Consider the following 22,091-nt stretch of genomic DNA (forward strand, 5'->3'; position numbering starts at 1 on the left):
GGAAAAGAAAGGAAAAGAAGAAAGATACCTGTACTAAACAGAAAACATCTTAATTTTTTTGTTGCCATGGTAACTATACACTATTTTATCCATTCTTACCAAAATATGTGAACGTAGGGCCACCTCCCAATAGATGGAGTGCACACCTGCTTAGTAAAGGTTAAGGAGCTGTACAAAATATATTTTCACCTGTTAACTAACTTGAATTTTTTTCAATTGAATTAAACAATGATAAGGAATAGAGAACTTCTTGTCATTGTTTAACCCAATCAGGAAAAAAGAAAAAATCACATTGATTGCAAGAAAAGAAGTTAGTTGCTCTTCTGCTCTCATGGATGAATTACTCCCTATCGATACACAATGCTGTTGTCACTTACTAGATTAACGCCTTATAAATCTGAGGCCAAGTGCCTGTGTAATTAGAGCTAATAGAAAAAAATTTAACAGGGATGAGTGGGAGAGAGACAAACAATGCCTGGTAGTGCTTCTCAAACCTTAGGGAGCACAGGAATCACCCGGGGGGAACTTGTTAAAGTGCAGATTAATGAATCACAGGAGGAGTCAGAGATTCCTTAGTTCTTACAAGGTCCCAGGTGATGCTGAAGTCTTTAGCCCACCATTCAAGTTTCAGCTATTGATGTAGAAGTTTACACAAAGGGATGGAAAGCTGCAGAGAAGTTTGAGTGAGCTAGAGTTGATGTATTGTGTGTCATGATTTGGCTGATGACCAGACTAATGTATTTTGTGCAAGCGCAGTATCTCAGGTCTGACCAAGATACCCTGAAGTTCCCTTCAGCTTGACTAAATTTTAGATAGGCTTCTTCCTCTCTGACCTCCGTTTTTTTGTTTGTTTGTTTTTTGTTTTGTTTTGTTTTTAGGAACATTTATATTAGAAAACTTGTAACCATAAATTCTTTTTTGCCCTTTTGATATGTGTGTAAATTCTCCCAGACTCTAGCCAGTTTTACAACCCAGGAAATGTCCTTCTCAAGGACCTGAGAACAGTCTCTTTGAAGTGCAACACAGGAGATAGCTACCCCTCTCCCAGTCTCTGTGGGAAAGTAAGAGCCCAACTTTAAATCAGACAATTACCAAACACAGGTGGACTAAACACAAAGAAAAGCATTTGCAAAGTCCTCACCAAAGATGCTTCTATTGCCTCAAACTGAAAAATCTGAAGATCCCCCCATACTTGAGCCATGCTTCATGTCTCTTTTGATAACACTGGATGTTATCATTTTATGGGTTTAAACATTTATATATCCCTGAAAACAGCTTCAAAGCATCATTTTCTGGCTTCCCTTTTCTGTGTGCTCAAAACCTGTCAATTTGGTCTCACAGAGGAGAGATAATTGGACACTGTTCTCCCCAATTCTTCATTCAATCACCATTTTCTTTCCTCCTCAAATGACAAACACAAGCTCTCTAAGTACCAATTTGTATATGTCTGAGAGATGTCTGACACCTTAGATTCCAAATTTCTACCTATACATAGCCATGGTATCCCCCATGTTTGTTTTATGAATCATAACAATTGATATAATAAAATTATTTGCTTTATGTGCATTTAAAGATTATGTATCTACTTCTCTATATCTAACTATAAATTCTTATTGACATATTCATCTCAATATATACCAAAGAAATAAATTTTACAGTTGGAAAAATACCCCTTAAATAAATAAGATGAGACTTTAAAATTCTTTTACTTCCAAACATATATATTTTTGAATTATCAAGTATTTTCTCCAATATTCAGTATATCTTGTGTTTTATATTATATTACATAAAACTTTTTGACAACTACATAACTAAGATTATTAGCACTAAGTGCAAAATATGAACGCTTTCTGTAATCCTTACACTTTACTGTAATCCTTACAACAATCTATAAATCACATACTATTTATATGGTCATTCTACTCATGAAGGAACTTGAAGCACAGAGAAGTTAAGTAACTTGTTTAAGGTCATTTCATCTGACAAGTGGTGAAACATGGACCCAAGAATTTACCTCAGTAGCCAGAGAACTTAACCATCAAATATGTTATGAGGAGCAGTGACTATTTACAGTTATTTCTCAATACTGTGAAATTAATTGGAAATTGGGAAATATAGGAATCACAGCTAGACATAATTCTGCATACTTTCATTTTAAGAAATGAATAAAATACTTTCATTTTAACAAGGGACTAACTGGAAAGACAGCTTAAATTTATAGTAGTGCTTTGAATGCTGTTCTTGGTTCTCAAACAACTGATGAGCAAATGCTATATGATATACATTTACTATCAGTATGTAATATAAAAAAAAATTTGTAACTAATCATTCTTTCCATATAATATGTATATTTCAAAATATTTATATATACTATATCTTATAATAATATAAAATACATTTATACATACATGTGTCCAATACACACACACACACATACACACACATATATATACATATTCTTCTTGCAGATATCATAAATTTTTATCATAAATCTTTGGGATAAAAAATTGTTACAACATGGCAGACAGTGATTTTATGAAAACTGTGATTTGTAGTTCTTTTTTATATTACTTTCATCAATGGAGAAGTTATTTAAATGACATCTCAAACCTTAGGGAGCACAGGAATCACCTGTGATGCTATTTTTATTGAGATATGCGAAGTATCTAGTGATGCTTTCATTAGAAATGGTATTATCTTAAGAGAATTAAAAGCCACAGATTGGAGGAAAATATAAAATAATACATATCTTCTATAGGATTTGTATCCAAAATATACAAAGAAACGAACAAGGAGAAAAACTATTTTTAAGAGGCAAAGATGTGGGTGCCTGGGTGGCTCAGTCGGTTGAGCGGCTGCCTTCAGCTCAGGTCATGATCCCGGGGTCCTAGGATCGAGACCCACATCGGGCTCCCTACGCAGCAGGGAGCCTGCTTCTCCTTCTCCCTCTGCCTGCCGCTCTGCCTACTTGTGCTCTCTATCTCTCTGTCAAATAAATAAATGAAATCTTAAAAAATTTAAAAAAATAAATTAATTAAAGAGGCAAAGATCTGAACAGATTCCTCACCAAGGAAGATGCCCAGATGTCAAATAAACATATGAAAGGATGTTTAAAATTATGTCATTAATGAATTGCAAATTAAAACAAGAAACCACCACACACCTATTGGATGGCTAAAATTAAAAGCAAAACAAAAACCTGACAATATGAAATGCTAGAGTGGATGTGGTGCAATAGGAGCACTCATTCATTGCTGATGTGAATGTCAAATGGTACATCCACTTTGGAAAGACTGATAGTCTCTTCCAAGACTAAACATAGTCTTACCACGTGCTTAGCAGTCATGCTCCTAGGTGTTTATCCCATTTAATTAAAAATTTGTCTTCACAGAAAGCTACACACAAATGTTTGCAGAAGTTTTATAAAAAAATGACACCAAAAACATTAATGCAACCAAGATATTATCAATAAGTTAATGGATAAACTGTGGTACATTCATACAGTGAAGTACTATTCCTTAATAAAAAGAGATTAGCTATCAAGTTAGAAAAAGGCATGGAAGAAACTTATGTGTTTATTGGTAAGTAAAAGAAGCAACCCTGAAAAGTTATATAGGGCATGATTCTAATTACATGACATTCTGGAAAAAGCAAAACTGTAGAGACAGTAAAATGATTAATGATTACCAAGGGTTCAGAGTGAGAGGAGTAAGGATAAATAGTGAAGCAGAGGAAATTTTTAAGGTAAAACTATGCAGTATGATATTGTAATGGTGAATAATGACATTATCTATTTATTAAAACCAATAGTACACTACAACACAAAGACTGAGACTTACTGTAAACTGTGGATTTACTAAATAATAAGGTGTGGATATTGGTTCATTTTTTGCAACAAATGAACCACCCTAAAGCAAGGTGTTAATAACAGAGGAAACTGAGTATGAGAACATATGAGAACTCTTTGTACTATCTTCTCAATTAATCTAGAATCTAAAATTGTTCCAAAAAAATCAGATCTATTAGCTTAAAAAAATGATAAGCAGTAGATAAACATGACACACCCGTTAGTAACAACAATGTTCTCACTATATGTTATTGCAAGCTATACACACTCTTTTTGAGGTCCATTTATAAATAATTATGTGTGAACAAGGTCAAATTGCCAATGCAAAATTGAAATAGTAAGCATCCTACTATTTAAAAATATGTCCTGACATAAATTAAATTAACTTAAAGCCAACAGTGGGGCATAGATAAATAATAGAAAATGAAAATGCACATTCTGAATTTGAAATTTTTATTTTAAATTGTTAAAACAGATTAAAATAAATCCACCTGCTTGATGAATTGATAGTTTGTTTTTTTTTTTTAACTAAGTAGCATTAGACTAGAAATTTAAGGCTAGTCTTCAAAAAGAAAAAAAAAAAACAGATATTTAAGTTAAAAGCAGGATCTTAAAAAAAAGAAAAGAATCTTCAGAGTAAGAAAAACCTGGTTTCAAATTCCAGCTTCGTATGACTTACTAGCTGAATGATTTGGGGATCAGTTACCTAACCTTGAAGTCTTTTTATTTTCTTCACATATAAAATAGAGATAATAATGTGACCTCATCTATGCATCTAAAGCCTTAACATGCTCCTGCCATGTTCTAAGTGTGCAATGGTAAGTCATTATAAGTATTGCTGATATTATTGACAAAACATCTGATTTCCCAAATGAAAGCAATATCTGAGACTCAATTAGTTCTGCTTCTGATCCATAGAATTTCATATCGGGTAGGGATTGTTGAAGCAATGCTTCAATTTTAGGGGTGAGAAAATAGAAGATTTTATATTTGAGCACTTGCTGAATGCCAGATAACTAATTAATTGGTGACTCTCCAGTCATGTATTTACTACACAGCCTTGTGTAGTATTCGTTGATTTTATCATGACTATAATGACTGCAGATTTCTTCCATCATCCTCATTAAAAACAAAACAAAAAAAGATTTATTTATTTGTTTGAGAGAGAGAGTGGTGGGGGCAGAGGGAGAGAATCCCAAGCAGACTCCCCACTGAGTGCAGAGCCCAAGGCAGGGCTCCATCTCAACCCATGAGATCATGACCTGAGCAGAAACCAAGAATCAGAGACTTAACCCACTGAGCCACCCAGGTGCCCCTCCAACATCATCCTCTTCTAGAAGGTTTTACTGAAAGGTATTTTTTTTTCTTTCTCTTAAGTAAGGACAGTTTCATAGAAAAATACTGGAATAAGTTGAAGCAACAGACCCTAGTTATAATTCTGATTTTTTCACTTGCCAAAAAAGTCTCCTTGCATGGAGAATATCATGCACTCTCATTGAATATTCAATCTCTTCAAATGTTTATTGGATGATAACCCAGAATTTACTAGTAAGTTCTTTGTGTATGATTATTTGAAGGCTATAATAAAATGTGTTTAAGAGTGGTATGAAAATTACAATGTACAATATAAATATAAAGTTCTATTATATCTACAACATTCTGAGAGGGAGCTGAAAGCAGATTACTTTCAAAGGAATTCACTAGATTAATAATCATAGCCAACATAAGAGTGCACATTCATTCAAAAAGAGGTGTTTTGTCTTATTTTTATCCCTAGTGCTATGAGCAGTGGATAAGACTTAATTGTCATTTTAATTAAGCAACATAACAAATTACAAGGATATTGTCAGGATTAGTATTTGACAGCCAGTTGAAAAAGTGTGCCTTAAGCTCCTGTGAGTAATGCAATATACACTGATAAAAATAGAAGTATGCATTTTAAGCCTCTTTCTATTCTGTGGTTCACAGAAAAGATATGTTTTAGCTCCAACTTTTATAAAAGTAATGTATCTTTAACATGAAATGAAGCTGTTAATGAAGAAAGATATCTTTAAAGTTCAAAATCAAAACAAATACATATCCTGAAATTTATAAGGTAAATATGAGTTCTGTGTTATCTAAAAGAATACTGTGAATGTTGTTATGATTACACTATGTTAAGAAAACTAATAGGCAACATAGTAGGAGAGTCACTAAGAATAGTCGTTTTAAAAAATCTTGCTGTAAGTTCTGTAAATAGAATAGAGTCTATGTTTTAAGTAGATGTCCCTCACAATCCTCAACCAACTTAACTTTAGGTGTGCTATATTTAAACTAAATTTAAATTGTGATTCTTATTCATGACTGTAACAAGCCCTTACATCATTTGTTTAAAGAAAGGTGGAAAGAAGAGAGAAAACTAACTAATCTCAAGTATTTTTATACAGGACAAAAGAAGAATTTTACTTCTAAAAATTCTTGAGCAAATGGTGATTTTGGCAAAAGCATAGCAAATTGTTTTCAAAGACCCTGAAAAATGCACTGATATACTTAAAAATGATTTGCTGGATACATATAAGGAGTGTTGTATACTCCAGAAGATCTCAATTAATGCGACTGAGACTAATGATTTGTAAATCAAATGGACAAGTTCCCAAACTGAGAGAGGTAGGATGGGGAGCAGATAATAATTAAAAAACTAACAACCAACTCTACTTCCTAAGACTAAAGAGTAATGGGTGTGTTATGTCTATCTACTGTTTCAAGTACTTTCCTATGAACAAGTTGATTGCAACATGTCTTTCTAATGTCATTCTAATGCAAGATGTTTTCATTCTAATGCAGATGTTTTCTCTTACCTTGAGAAAAAGGTAAGAAAAATGTAAATACAGTTTGGATATTTTTGGTCCTGAATATCAGCAGTTTAAGAATGTTGGTGAGAAGCCTCATAATTATATAGTTAATTAATTATCAGTGAAGAAAAGAAGAGCTTTGCCTTTGGAGGCTGTTCTTTCACATTCTATGGATTAATTTCTGGTTTATAGACCCAAAGCACTGGATTATCTGATATCTCTCATAATGCCTCACTCTGTGAAGAAAAGAGTACTAACCTTAACAAGCAGTTCAAGTCCATACTCAAAACTAATTATCTAAATTTACATAAAGATAACATAATGGTGGGGTACAGCTAAGTTTAAGCTTACAGTTGAAGACTATCAACTGACTGAGACATGATTTTCTTCATGTATTTCCTTGCTATAGAATAATTTTCTTAATGTTTCTAAAATTAGCCCTTTATGTAACTGAAGATTAGTGTCTAGTTTGCAGTTGTGGATAATTTCCAGATTAATATTTCATCTAAATGTAACAGGTTCTTACCAACATTCGTTAATGGCTATTCACAGGAAACTGTGTTCTGTGGAGTAAATGAATTCTTTTGAGTTCTTTGGAGGATCACTTCAGTTTAATTTAAAAAAAGAGTGGGAAGTTTGTGCCTTAAGCACGTTACTTCGATCCTTGTAGGTTAACCTTATTAGCAAGTTTATTTATTTAGCAATCAGTTGGACTGCAGTATCCCATTGCACTTTCCAACAATTTATGCAAGTCAACCACCAAATGTCAGCTTTCTTTGAGGGGAATAATACATCCTCCCACAAACCTAACATTAATACCCAAAGGACTTATTGCCTTTCCTTTTCCCTCATTCAAATAAACCTAGCAATAAACACTCCTAAACTAGATGATTGATAGAGAGTGGGTAATAAATAATACAGAGGCTTGTATAAATTATGGCTGAAGAAAAATATTCTTGGAAATTAATAGATGTAGTAAGAGGTACCATATAGCCCATTGCAGTATGCTGCAAAATTTACTGTTGAATCCATGTTATAAATTTGTCACTGAACAGGGAGAAATATGGAATCAAGCTTGTGGAACCATAGGCTCCAGGATTCGTTGTGAAAATAAAAATTTTCAAAAACTTTTTACAATAGTCCAAGTAAAGTAGGAGAAATTTCATACACTAATATGAAATATATATTTCCCTACATAAAAACCAAATTCTGAGAGAAACATTTACACAGTAGGAAGTAGATCATTACCAAAGGGCTCATAAAAAGTGTCTTCATTTTGTAAAGCAAAATTTCAATGTAGTAAGTTTTTAAACTTTTGTTTTTATTTTGATCATTTTTTACCTGAAGACAGAGGTTATTGAAACTTTCTCAGAATATTATTTTAATGATAATAACATTCAAAATCATTGTTACTGGTCAATGTTTCTTGAGTGGAATATAAGGTAGATTCGAAAATGTATTTGGCACTTTATTTTATTTTATATGTTTATTTACATATTTTATATGTAAAGTTATTACCTGAAATATGTATACCAAAAATCTGCCTCTCTTTGTAGAACAGGAAAGCTAAATAAAATTCTGAAGGGTCATAAAAAATTTTAAGTAAACTAACCCATGAAAGTTAATGTAGTAGCAATACACTTATTAAGGATGTAATGTTAGTTTTTTATCACTGTTATAACAAATCATCACAAACTTAGTGGCTTAGTGGCTTAACACAATACAAATTTATTTTCTTACAGTCCTGTAGATCAGAAGTTTTACCAGGCTAAGACCAAGGTGTCAGCAGGGTGACATTCTTTCTGGAGACTTAAGGAAAGAATCTGTTTGCTTGAATTTTCCAACTGCTAGAGACATAGTGCATACCCTCACTGTAGCCCCTCCTTCTATCTCCAAATCTAGTCAAGTCCTTCTCACAAGGTCACTCTGACTTAACTCCCACCTCAGTCTTCCACTTTAGGAACCCTGCGATTACAGTCGGCCCATCGTAGATAATCCAGGGTAGTCTTCCTATTTTATGGTCAGCTGAGTAGCAAACTTAATTCCATCTCCAACCCAGATTCCTCTCTTCCATGTAACATAGCATATTTTTATGTTCTGGAATTAGAGTGTAGATATCTTTGAGAGGCCAGTTTTCTATCAAGATGTATACAGAGATTCACAGTTAGAATCAGTTTCATTTATGGACACAACATTCTTCAAAAACATCTAAATTATAGACTTAATTCTTGACATAAATAAAGAGTAAAAGAATACACAAAGCTTTATATTTATTCCATTTATAATTATTTATTTGGGTGTTTACTTTTCCATCCCTTGAAGGCTTAATTAAAAAAAATAAAATAAAATGGGTGAGAAGTATATGTGGAAAAAATTCTGGCGAGAACAGAAAAAGTGGCATTCTACAATCTTCTTGAACTGCACATTGCTTTTACAAATCCACAGGACTTGAGGATTTATGCATTCTATCCTGCCCTGGTTCTATTCTGAAATACACACAGTACTATCCCCTTATCATTTTTTAGCTGCTGTTTCTCTTTGCTATGTGTGCCAGGTTGGAAGATTAGAGGTCTAGGACTTAAATAAATACAAAATAAATCAGCTATTATTCTCAGAGTGCCCTAGAGTCAAGTAAGTTTTAAAGAAATACAATTATGAAATAGCATGCTGAACTGATGTATTTCATATATAATACCTCTTATTTCTCTTTCCAATAATATCATCATATCTATGTCAAGAGAATATTTGATCACTCCCTTTCTCAAGTCATTCTCCATAATCTCTTAATATTTAAGGCTATGCATAGCTAGTTAAGAGGGTAAGGTTGTAGTGTTTGAGTTACAAATATTGACATATCCCATACATTGCTTAACACTTTTCTATTTGCAAAAATCATTTTGAAAATCTCATAAAAGGTCATCTTCATCTCCTGATACCTAGACAGAATTAAATATAATTAATTCAATCTAAATAGATAAATATTTATTCCACCTGTTAAAGCAGACAAAATTTCAGTTTTTTTCTTCTTGTTGTTTGTAATATGGTGCTGAGTAAGGCAACATGAGCTAAAATAGCAAAATAGATGTTTTGAATGGGGGTCTAGAGAACAGAAGTCAGACTTAGGGTCTGACAGTAACTGTATTTACACCTTAGATAAGTAAATAAAACACTGGTTCTTTTAAAAAGCTATCTATTAACCAATCCATCCATCCATCATCTGCTATAAAGTTTGTGTGCTCCACAACAATCTCTTTAAGATTAAGTAAATCCACAATCTCTAATCTGACTTGTAAACATACTCTGGCCATTTTGACATCACAAAGGTTAATTTAAGATTCATTGTGTTCATTATATTAATTTGCTTGCTTAGTTGCCCATTCTGCTAAATCTTACTATTCTTATTAGTCCAGAAGCAGTACCATGTGAGACAAATATGTTGGAGGAAAATCTTTTTACAAGCCACACTAATGAGCCAAGAGTTGTAGTACTATGGACAAGATAAAGCTCCATTTATGGTTTGCAACCAAATTTTAAGTAGTGATAGGGTCAGAGAAATAACTATATAAATAGCAAGTAAGTCACCCTATTCTTTTTTCATTGTATTGGATCATAGATTCTTAAGATACAAACATAAACATGTTTTACTAATTTTATGGAAAACTCAGCTGTAATCTCTTCTGTCCATAAAATAGCATTGGATCAGATAACCTTGTGTTTATTAAAGGATGAATCCTTTTTACTTCAACGCAAAAGAAATAGTTTAACTAATATAACAAGAAGGAACAACAAGTCTTCTAGCTCCAACTATATTTTGTTTCCTGTTAAAAACTTACTATTGTTTGTATTCATATGCTACTCTCTAGGTCAGGGGTTTTAAAAGTTTCCAACTTCACAAATTTTTATTGAATAAATTCATTTATTTATTAAGCATTTACTATTACTAATAGCCAGGCACTATTGCAAGAGCTATCAGAGAGCAAAAAGGAAAAAAAAAAAGTTTGTAGATGATACAATAAGATAGAGGGATAATAAACATAATAAATAAATAGATAACTTTAGAAGATGATATAAGTTAAAAATACTATGAAAAAAATTGTATCAAAGGAAACAGATGTGTTTTAATTTAAATGCCTCACTGAGAAGGCAATATTTGAAAAAAGTCTTATAAAATATCTTTGGGAAGAATGCAAAATTACTAAATCAAAGGCTTGCCCAACAGGTATGAGGAACAGCAAGGAGGTCAATGTGACTGGAAAAGAATATGTAAAGGAGAGGTTAGTGAAAAACTCAGGAGAAAGGAATATTGAGTTTTGAGGAAGGGGCCAGTGAATACACATTTATGCGGGAAAGGTGATTCTGGAACAACCCAAACTGAGAAGTACCTTGTCTTTGAATCATCTTAAATATTTTATTAACATTGGTGGTAGCTTCGTCTTTCCTCTCAAGATATTTTGTTGTAAATTGTTATCATCACCTCCTTAAGAGTATCTGATGTAAAGAATTTAATTGGTAACTAGTACAAAGATTTGTCAATATCTCCTTGCTCTCCAGTGTTAGGGACTACTTTTTCTTTACAGTAATATTTTCTACCCCCCCTGCCCTCATTTATTTATTTATTTATTTGACAGAGAGAGATCCTGAGAGAGAGCACCAGCAGGTGGAGTAGCCAGTAGAGGGAGAGGGAGCAGGCTCCCTGCTGAACGGGAAGTCCAATGTGGGGCTTGATCCCAAGACCCTGGGATCATGACCTGAGCCAAAGGCAGTCACTTAACCTACTGAGCCACCCAGGGGCCCCATGCAGTAATATTTTCAAAGTACCAATGTTACTCTTTCTTCCTTTGATTCTTTAGAGAGAAGAAACTTCTTGAAAGGCCATTCAGTCAATACTTTATCAAATTTACTAGTTTTAGAAAAATGAACTTCTGGAATTATCCAGATATTTACAAATAACATGTGTGCATATATTCCCTTTGTTTACAAATCACTTAAAAGGGGCACCTTCAAAGAACTCATGTTATTTTCATAAATCATATTTAAAAAAACTATTTCTGTTTCTAGATATCTATTCTCAATAGACATCCTCTTTTCTCCATCACTATTAGAATCTTAAAGTTGAAGAAGAAATTAATAAATTAACCATGCCTCTAAATCTTTGTTTCTTATCTTGGCTTTATTCTTTACTTCAATCTTTCAATAAATAATTTTTAAATAATAATTATATGATAGGTACTAATCTACCTTTTGTGGATATAAGTATAGATAGAATGTGCTCACTACTCTGAAATAATTTAGTGAAGGAAATATGTCTTTACAGAAACTGTAGTGAGAAAGTGGAACATTGAATTATGTAAAATTTTTCAAGAGAAGAAAGATTAAAGAGTGACCATTCTGCCATAGAAGCTGAAGAGAGAAAATTGAGCTGAACTATCTTTGGTGGATAAGCATTCTGATGGTGGAAAAGAAAGAAGGAGCTGTCCAACAGAGGGAGTGAATATGTCAAAAGGCATAAGAAATCATGGCTCACTTGGGGAATCACAGTGTGTACCATAAATTTTCTGTGAAGTGTGTAGTTTATATATGAGATAGGAAGGAGATGATCTTGGGAATAATGATGGAAGTCATAGCATGAAGAGTTTTGCATACTATGCTGAAATTTTTCTACACAATAAAATACTAAAATACTTTAGGCAAAATCTGACATAAACAGATTTGCATTTTAGAAGAGTTATTTTTATGGAATATGAAGAATGAATATGATATTCATATTCATTTTATGGAATATGAAGAATGAATTAGAATGGAAAGAATGAATTAAAGCTGGAAAAATTAATATACATTAAAGTTGTAGATGAAGTTATAGTTGAGAAGATGGCTAAAAACACAGCTCAAGTGAAAAAAGTGGTATCTTTAAGAAAAGATAATAATTTCAAAAATAGAGTCATCACCATGATCAAACATCACAGGAAGGACAGAAAAGACAAATAAAATAAGGATTGAAAACATTATATTAGAAATGGAATAATAGTCTCATAAGAGGAATAGAGTATTAACCAGACTGGAGGGGCTTTGAGATCTGATTGGAGTCACTTTAGACAGGTCTGTAGACTACTCTCTAATCAGTGAATGAATGAATGCATGAATGAATGAATGAATCTTTCTAATAATCTATTCCTATGACTATTAAAATTACCAAGTTAGTGAATATCCATGTTGGGAGATTTAGACATTGGGAATATAATATGAACAACCAAACCCCAGCCCTAAGGCACTAAAGAGTTTTAATAGTATGATTGGTAAAAAGCTCTTCATTGTCTCTCTACTGCAGTTGTTTAGGCGAAAACAATAGTTACTTGGGCTAATGAATCTTCCTAACAAAGAAACTAATAGGGAGTAACTTAGGTTCTAAAGTGATGCAGTCCATTATCTCTCAGCACTGTGTGGCAATTACATTTTAATGCACTAAGAGTGAAAGAGGCATGTATCTGCAGTTACACTTTTATGCATCACTATTTACAGAAGTGGAATAAATATCTGTCAATGACATCATGCATACAAGAACATTCATCAAGTGTTAGAAGAAGGAAAGGAATATCTGTGATTAATTGTTTATTCTTCAATTCATCAAGTGGTGAAAATAAATATGCTTCGGTTTAATGGCTGACACATTCAGAGTAAGGAGTGGGATATTTGTTGGTTCAAATTGTGTATGTTACTAATTTCTAGAGCAAAATAAAAATCCATCAATGACATACCAAGTAATTGGAATGCTTTGGAGGATTCGTCCAGAGATTTTATTAGCCCAAATTGCTTTCTCAGAACTTGTCACATCAAAAAAAAAAAAAAAAAAAAAAAGCCTGCCTTGATTTGTTGATACATCAAGTTCTTTAGAGAACTAGTTATGGTTCAAAGATTTGCACAACTGTTTATATGACATATGACAAGAAATCTAATATAGACCAAATACTATCATGTTATTTATAAGTAATTTTAAAGAAAACTCTAGCAGCAGCAAATGTGGGCATTGTATGTTAGACAGGTTTCATTAATTAGATACCAAAGTATGGTTTGAATTTTTGTAGAGGTCTTTCCACTTTACCTATACAGTATGATTGGTAATGTTTTATAGCTCTTTTCCTTTCTAAATTGTATCATTATGTGCCACATATGTTACACTAAAAAGTATACAGTTTCTCAAATATGTTCAGTAATACAAAGCTTTATACTATTTGCAGTCCACTCCTGGAACACTGGCCATCAAACCAAAAATTTTACATCAAAACTATATCTGGCTTTATATGATGAATAAGGCATAAAATGGGTATCTTGAAAATTCAGGTTGCTGAGGCCTGAAACTGGAGCAGGACATAAATGTTTACCAGTTGCCTAGCCTAGAATAACTGACTAGTTATTAAATATTAAATAAAAATGAGATTATTTATTACTACCACACAGTGATTTTGGACTAAAAGTAAGATGAATTGCTGTCCCAGTCTCCATATTACATTCTTTTAAAAAATCTGGGTAAGAGAAAAAAGTATTTTAAATATCCATTTGGATTGAGGAAGAATATAAACATTGCATTATTACGTTTCTCATAAAAATAGGAAGCAAATTATAAAATCTATTACTTGCTCTTCTCTTTGATGATACAACTGTGAAAATGTTAATTTTTTTTTGTTCAGAATCTCTAAAGAACCATTAGAGACAAAAGACTAACTTTTCTGAGTGACTCTCTTTTATCCCATTTGCAGGAATTTGCAAGGAAGAAGTTTTGTTTCATGAAGTAAAGAATCTCTATTTTATTCTTTGTAGGATAATTCAAATCAAAGCCATTAATGATTAAAATTTTTTAAATGTCAAAGTGAAGTTAAAAACTCTTCTTCATTATTCGTCATTTCCTCAAGATTCAGCATTAATGTTGTATAATTAGGGCATAATATCCAGATCTTACTTGAGAGGAAAAAGAAAAAGAATAACATACAAAAGAAGGAAAGACATTGTAATCACTGTTTTCCAACATTTTTCATTTCACAGCAGGCTTAAAAAGAAAATATTTGCATGGCACATTGGATAAAGTGACAAAATGATCACAGTCAAAGGCAGCCAGTCAAGATTCAAAATGTAGAGCTAAATCCTCTAATTGGCTTATATAGTTATCTACACTTTGAGCAGGAGGAACATAAAATGTTTGATTTGAAGTCTCACCAAGATTTAATTCAATGAGAGCTCCCCAAAGTAAAATCAGGTGCTTCCATAATTGACAACACAAAGACATGGATGCCAAACAAGGAATGATGCTAGAAATGCAACACCTATATATTATTTCCACTTTAGAAATGAAAAGCACAGACCCATGTGAGTATATTTAAGTTTGTCTTGTCCATATTCATAGTCTTACCAAGCTATTAGAAGTTAGAAAGGTAGGGATTTTTTTCAGTATAGTTATATACTTTAAAAATGAGTATATACCTTTATTTTTTTAATTAATCATTTTTTTAATTTATTTTCAGCATAACAGTATTCATTGTTTTTGTACCACACCCAGTGCTCCATGCAATCTGTGCCCTCTCTAATACTCACCACCTGGTTCCCCCAACCTCCCACCCCCCCCACCTCTTCAAACCCTTCAGATTGTTTTTCAGAGTCCATAGTCTCTCATGGTTCACCTCCCCTTCCTATTTCCCCCAACTCCCTTCTCCTAACTCCCCATGTCCTCCATGCTGTTTGTTATACTCCACAAATAAGTGAAACCATATGATAATTGACTCTCTCTGCTTGACTTATTTCACTCAGCATAATCTCTTCCAGTCCCGTCCATGTTGCTACAAAAGTTGGGTATTCATCCTTTCTGATGGAGGCATAATACTCCATAGTGTATATGAACCACATCTTCCTTATCCATTCGTCCATTGAAGGGCATCTTGGTTCTTTCTACAGTTTGGCGACCATGGCCATTGCTGCTATAAACATTGAGGTACAGATGACCCTTCTTTTCACTACATCTGTATCTTTGGGGTAAATACCCAGTAGTGCAATTGAAGCATCATAGGGAAGCTCTCTTTTTAATTTCTTGAGGAATCTCCACACTGTTCTCCAAAGAGGCTGCACCAACTTGCATTCCCACCAACAGTGTAAGAGGGTTCCCCTTTCTCCACATCCCCTCCAACACATGTTGTTTCCTGTCTTGCTAATTTTGGCCATTCTAAGTGGTGTAAGGTGGTATCTCAATGTGGTTTTAACTTGAATCTCCCTGATGGCTAGTGATGATGAACATTTTTTCATGTGTCTGATAGCCATTTGTATGTCTTCATTGGAGAAGTGTCTGTTCATATCTTCTGCCCATTTTTTGATATGATTATCTGTTTTGTGTGTGTTGAGTTTGAGGAGTTCTTTATAGATCCTGGATATCAATCTTTTGTCTGTACTGTCATTTGTAAATATCTTCTCCCATTCCGTGGGTTGCCTCTTTGTTTTGTTGACTGTTTCCTTTGCTGTGCAGAAGCTTTTGATTTTGATGAAGTCCCAAAAGTTTATTTTGGCTTTTGTTTCCTTTGCCTTTGGAGACATATCTTGAAAGAAGTTGCTGTGGCTGATATCGAAGAGATTACTGCCTGTTCTCCTCTAGGATTCTGATGAATTCCTGTCTCACGTTGAGGTCTTTTATCCATTTTGAGTTTATCTTTGTGTACAGTGTAAGAGAATGGTCGAGTTTCATTCTTCTACATATAGCTGCCCAGTTTTCCAACACCATTTATTGGAGAGACTGTCTTTTTTCCATTGTATATTTTTTCCTGTTTTGTCAAAGATTAACTGACCATAGAGTTGAGGGTCCATATCTGGGCTCTCTACTCTGTTCCACTGGTCTATGTGTCTGTTTTTATGCCAGTACCATGCTGTCTTGGTGATCACAGCTTTGTAGTAAAGCTTGAAATCAGGTAACGTGATGCTCCCAGTTTTATTTTTGTTTTTCAACATTTCCTTAGCGATTCGGGGTCTCTTCTGGTTCCATACAAATTTTTGGATTATTTGCTCCAGCTCTTTGAAGAATACCGGTGGAATTTTGATTGGAATGGCATTAAAAGTATAGATTGCCCTAGGCAGTATAGACATTTTAACAATGTTTATTCTTCCGATCCAAGAGCATGGAATGGTCTTCCATCTTTTTGTGTCTTCTTCAATTTCTTTCCTGAGTGTTCTGTAGTTCTTCGAGTACAGATCCTTTACCTCTTTGGTTAGGTTTATTCCCAGGTATCTCATGGTTCTTGGTGCTATAGTAAATGGAATCAATTCTCTAATTTCCCTTTCTGTATTTTTATTGTTAGTGTATAAGAAAGCCACTGATTTCTGTACATTGACTTTGTATCCTGCCATGTTGCTGAATTGCTGTATGAGTTCTAGTAGTTTGGGGGTGGAGTCTTTTGGGTTTTCCATATAAAGAATCATGTCATCTGCGAAGAGAGAGAGTTTGACTTCTTCATTGCCAATTTGGATACCTTTTATTTGTCTTTGTTGTCTGATTGCTGTCGCTAGGACTTCTAATACCATGTTGAACAAGAGTGGTGAGAGTGGGCATCCTTGTTGTGTTCCTGATCTCAATGGGAAGGCTGCAAGCTTATTCCCACTGAGGATGATATTTGCTGTGGGTTTTTCATAGATAGATTTGGTGAAGTTCAGGAATGTTCCCTCTATCCCTATACTTTGAAGCGTTTTAATCAGGAACAGATGCTGGATTTTGTCAAATGCTTTTTCTGCATCAATTGAGAGGACCATGTGGTTCTTCTCACTTTTCTTATTAATTTGTTTTATCACATTGATTCATTTGTGAATGTTGAATCATCCTTATAACCCAGGAATGAATCCTACCTGGTCATGGTGCATAATATTTTTAATGTTCTGTTGGATCCTGTTTGCTAGGATCTTGTTTAGAATCTTAGCATCCATATTCATCAGTGATATTGGTCTGAAATTCTCCTTTTTGGTGTGGTCTTTGCCTGGTTTGGGGATCAGGGTAATGCTGGCTTCATAGAAAGAGTCTGGAAGTTTTCTTTCTGCTTCAATTTTTTGAAACAGCTTCAGGAGAATAGGTGTTATTTCTTCTTTGAAAGTTTGGTAGAATACCCCAGGGAATACGTCAGGTCCTGGGCTCTTGTTTTTTGGGAGGTTTTTGATCACTGCTTCAATCTCATTACTAGATATCGGTCTATTTAGATTGTTGATTTCTTCCTGGTTCAATTTTGGGAGTTTATAGTTTTCCAGGAATGCATCCATTTCATCTAGGTTGCTTAGCTTATTGGCATATAACTGTTGATTATAACTTCTAATGATTGTTTCTAATTCCTTGGTGTTAGTTGTGATCTCTCCCTTTTCATTCATAATTTTATTAATTTGGGCTTTCTCTCTTTTCTTTTGGATTAGTGTGGCCAATGGTTTATCGATCTTATTGATTCTTTCAAAAAACCAGCTTCTAGTTTCATTGATAGGTTCTACTGTATCTCTGGTTTCTACCTCATTGATCTCAGCTCTAATCTTGATTATTTCCCTTCTTATGTGTGGAGTTGGTTTGATTTGTTGTTGATTCTCCAGTTCTTTAAGGTGTAGAGACAGCTGCTGTCTTCTGGATTTTTCAATTTTTTTGAGGGAGGCTTGGATGGCTATGTATTTCCCCCTTAGGACCACCTTTGCTATATCCCATAGGTTTTGGACCAACGTGTCTTCATTCTCATTGGTTTCCATGAATTGCTTCAGTTCTTCTTTGATCTCCTGGTTGATCCAAGCATTCTTAAGCAAGATGGTCTTTAGCTTCCAGGTGTTTGAGTTCCTTATAAACTTTTCCTTGTGATTGAGCTCCAGTTTAAAAACATTGTGATCTGAGAATATGCAGGGAATAATCTCAGTCTTTTGGTATCGGTTGAGTCCTGATTTGTGACCCAGTATGTGGTCTATTCTTGAGAAGGTTCCATGTGCACTTGAGAAGAATGAGTACTCTGTTGTTTTAGGGTGGAATGTTCTGTATATATCTATGAGGCCCATCTGGTCCAATGTGTCATTCAATGCTCTTGTTTCTTTATTGATTTTCTGCTTCAATGATTTATTTCTGAGAGAGGCCTGTTTAGATCTCCTACTATTAATGTATTCATATCAATATGACTCTTTATCTTGATTAACAGTTTTCTTATGTAATTGGCTGCTCCCATATTGGGGGCATAGATATTTACAATTGTTAGATCATCTTGGTGGATAGTCCCATTAAGAATTATGTAGTGTCCTTCTGTATCTCTGACTACAGTCTTTAGTTTAAAATCTAATTTATCTGATATGAGAATCACTGCCCCAGCCTTCTTTTGAGGCCCATTGGCATGAAAGATGCTTCTCCATCCCTTCACTTTCAGTCTGGGTGTATCTTTAGGTTCAAAATGGGTCTCTTGTAGACAACATATGGATGGGTCCTGTCATTTTATCCAATCTGCAACCCTGTGCCATTTTATGGGCACATTTAGGCCGTTCACATTGAGAGTGATTATTGATAGATACGTTTTTATTGACATCGTGTTACCTTTGAAGTCTTTCTTTCTGTAGATTGTCTCTATATTTCTGTTCAATCCTAGTATATACCTTTAAAATTGAACATATTTAATATCAATATAGAGCTAGATATAAATATAGGTATAGATGTACAAATACCTGTGCTCATTGGAATGATGATTATTTCCCCTGCTTCTGTGAAATCTGTATGTTCAACAGGGAGTAGAAGGTTCATTAATTTTATAGACATGCTCTTTAAAGAAAGAAACAGAGGGTGAATGCAGTAATTGCTAAATTGCGCCAAAAGTAAAGAACAGTAGCAGTTAAGTGGCTAGTTAGTTTTTATTTATATGCTTAGAGATTAATATAATAGCTCTAACATATATTTCCCTTGTATAAAATCTCTTTTATAAAAATTACTAACTCCTTCAGAAAATAACATGAAATCTCTGTTTATTTTCACCAGATCACTAATATTCCAATTGTTATTAAATGTCCAATAATTTTGATTAAGTAGGTCTGTAGTAACCAATTAAATAAAATGGCATTATTCCCATTTAATCATCTCTGCATTCTTACTTCAAACTTCATTTTAAGAAAAGGAGGGGTGGTGAAAAAACTAGTCATGTCAAAGAGACTAAGAGGTATGGGTAAAAATGTTGCCTCAGCAGGCATACTCTCAAACATTTTTTTTTTCCTTTATTTGAGAAAATACATAGCTGGGCTTTTCCAAAATTTTGGGTCCTCTTTTAGCTGGCAGAGGGAACATGAATTTTTTTTTTTTAAATACCCATGTTGAAAACTCTTCACAAGTTCATTATTCATGTTTTCCCAAAGGTAGACACATTTTCACTCTGATGGCAAGTAAATAAAAACTTTTATTTTAACATGAAGCAACCAAAATATTTTGTCCTTATGGTGTAGACCTGAAAGAGGAAACCATGATCCAGATTCCAATGTTCTGTGAAGCCATCTGAATTCAAAAACTGAGTTGTATGAAACTGCTCAGGTATCAAGTTTACAAAGCTCTCAACATGAATGCATGTAAGCACTGTGATTGTATACCAGAAAAGAACCTAGATGTCAAATGGTAATTAATGATTATACAAATTAAAGTTTTCTGGGTTTATAAACATTTTAGATAAACTATCATCTGTTTTGACTTGTAGATTAGTAAACATTTAAATTATATATAAAGTGAACACAAAGGTGACCTTAGGTAGATACATGGTCTTATTTTTTCATCCATTATTCAGGATCTTGGGATACCTATCTCTATTATGATCCCCCAATAATGCCTTGTATAAAGTTTATCAGAATGAAAATGAATTGAGATAGGATTTTGTTCTACACAAGTATCTCTTCAGGGGCGAGGACATAAAACAGGACTTAGTATCACTTAAAAAAAATATTTTTTTTCCCTAAAATTAAGTGTAAGACTAATGCCAGATTGATTAGGATAGTTTTAATAACTATGGATGGCAGCAGCAATAGGCAGATGTTAGACTACCCACATGACTCTAATTTTAAGAATGCACATGAGATTTCTTTCTTTTTTCCTTTCCTTTTTTTTAAAGAGAGGTATTTAAAAATCTCAAATTTAATCTTTTCTCCCACACAGGTTATATTACAGCTCATGCATGACACATATTTCTGTTCAGATGCTACTAATATTGTGTTATTTAAATAGATTTTCTTACAGATTCTCCTTTTTTAGAGCAGAACTCTTTTCTAATCTTAATGCTAGTGTTTTAAGAATTATATTTTTTCTACTTAAAACATTCACTGCGTAAGTCTTTGAGTACATTTAATTTTATTGCACTATCAAAGAAAATGTTTTTACTATAGCAAAAGTCAACAGTCACTATATGTTTGAGAGAAGCAGGGCATAAAGTCTAATCCTGATTTTATTGATGGTTTGAGAAATAAAATGAACTCTTCTTGAAAAATAATATGAATTCTCTCTGACTTCGACCCTTCATTTCTTAGCTAAAATTAAATTTCTTCTTGTTTCTTCTTGGATAAAATAAGCAATATAGACTTTTATGTATGTGAGATATAGTTGGAGCAAAAATACTCACTGAACACTTAATCCATCCTGCCTCCCCAACAATGAGTTAGGTCTTGTGTCTCTCACAGAAAAACTTTGAAATAATTACAATTTAGAACCTAAATTGAACATGACTTTAGCTATACTTTAAAACACTGAAAGGATTGAAATACTTAGAAAGAGTTTACTTTTGGGAAAATTCATTTCCCCACAACATATTTATTTATTTTTCACTTTTTGCTGTCACCACAGTCTACTTGTTCATCACTCTCAACATTTAATCTTATGGTATGTCACTCCCTTTAACACCTTTCTGAAACATTTTTTTTTTTAAATTTCACTTAGAAAAAGTTTTGTTTGTAGGACATTTGACCTTGTTTATAAATTGTTAGACCAATGCAATGTCCTTTTTCACTCACCTGATCTCACTGACAGTCTTCATTACTTTATTTCCTTTTCTAACTCTGTGCTCCATTCCTGTGCTACCCCAGATATCCTGAAATTCTTTCTTATCTACTCTCAAGTGTGTTTCACATACACACAAACATATTTTCCTAGGGAATTGTATTTTCTTTCTCAATAATTATGTTGAGATTTATTAGTCTGTTCTTGTATATCCTTTCAGAACTTTGACTTCTGATGTGATAAATGATGGGATTACCATAGAAGTACAATCTCTTTCCTTTAAAAGTAAGACATATTTTAATAGGCAGTAACACACAAACAATATATTAATCTTAAAAATTTTATTTTGTTCATTTATAAAATGGGGTTCTTTAGATCTAAGAGGGATATAGTTTTTTTTCATTAATAAAGCATTTATTGAGCATTAACAATTAGG

Source organism: Lontra canadensis, unplaced genomic scaffold, assembly GCF_010015895.1.
Source record: "Lontra canadensis isolate GAN:19392208 unplaced genomic scaffold, GSC_riverotter_1.0 scaffold9, whole genome shotgun sequence".
Lineage (NCBI taxonomy): Eukaryota > Metazoa > Chordata > Mammalia > Carnivora > Mustelidae > Lontra > Lontra canadensis.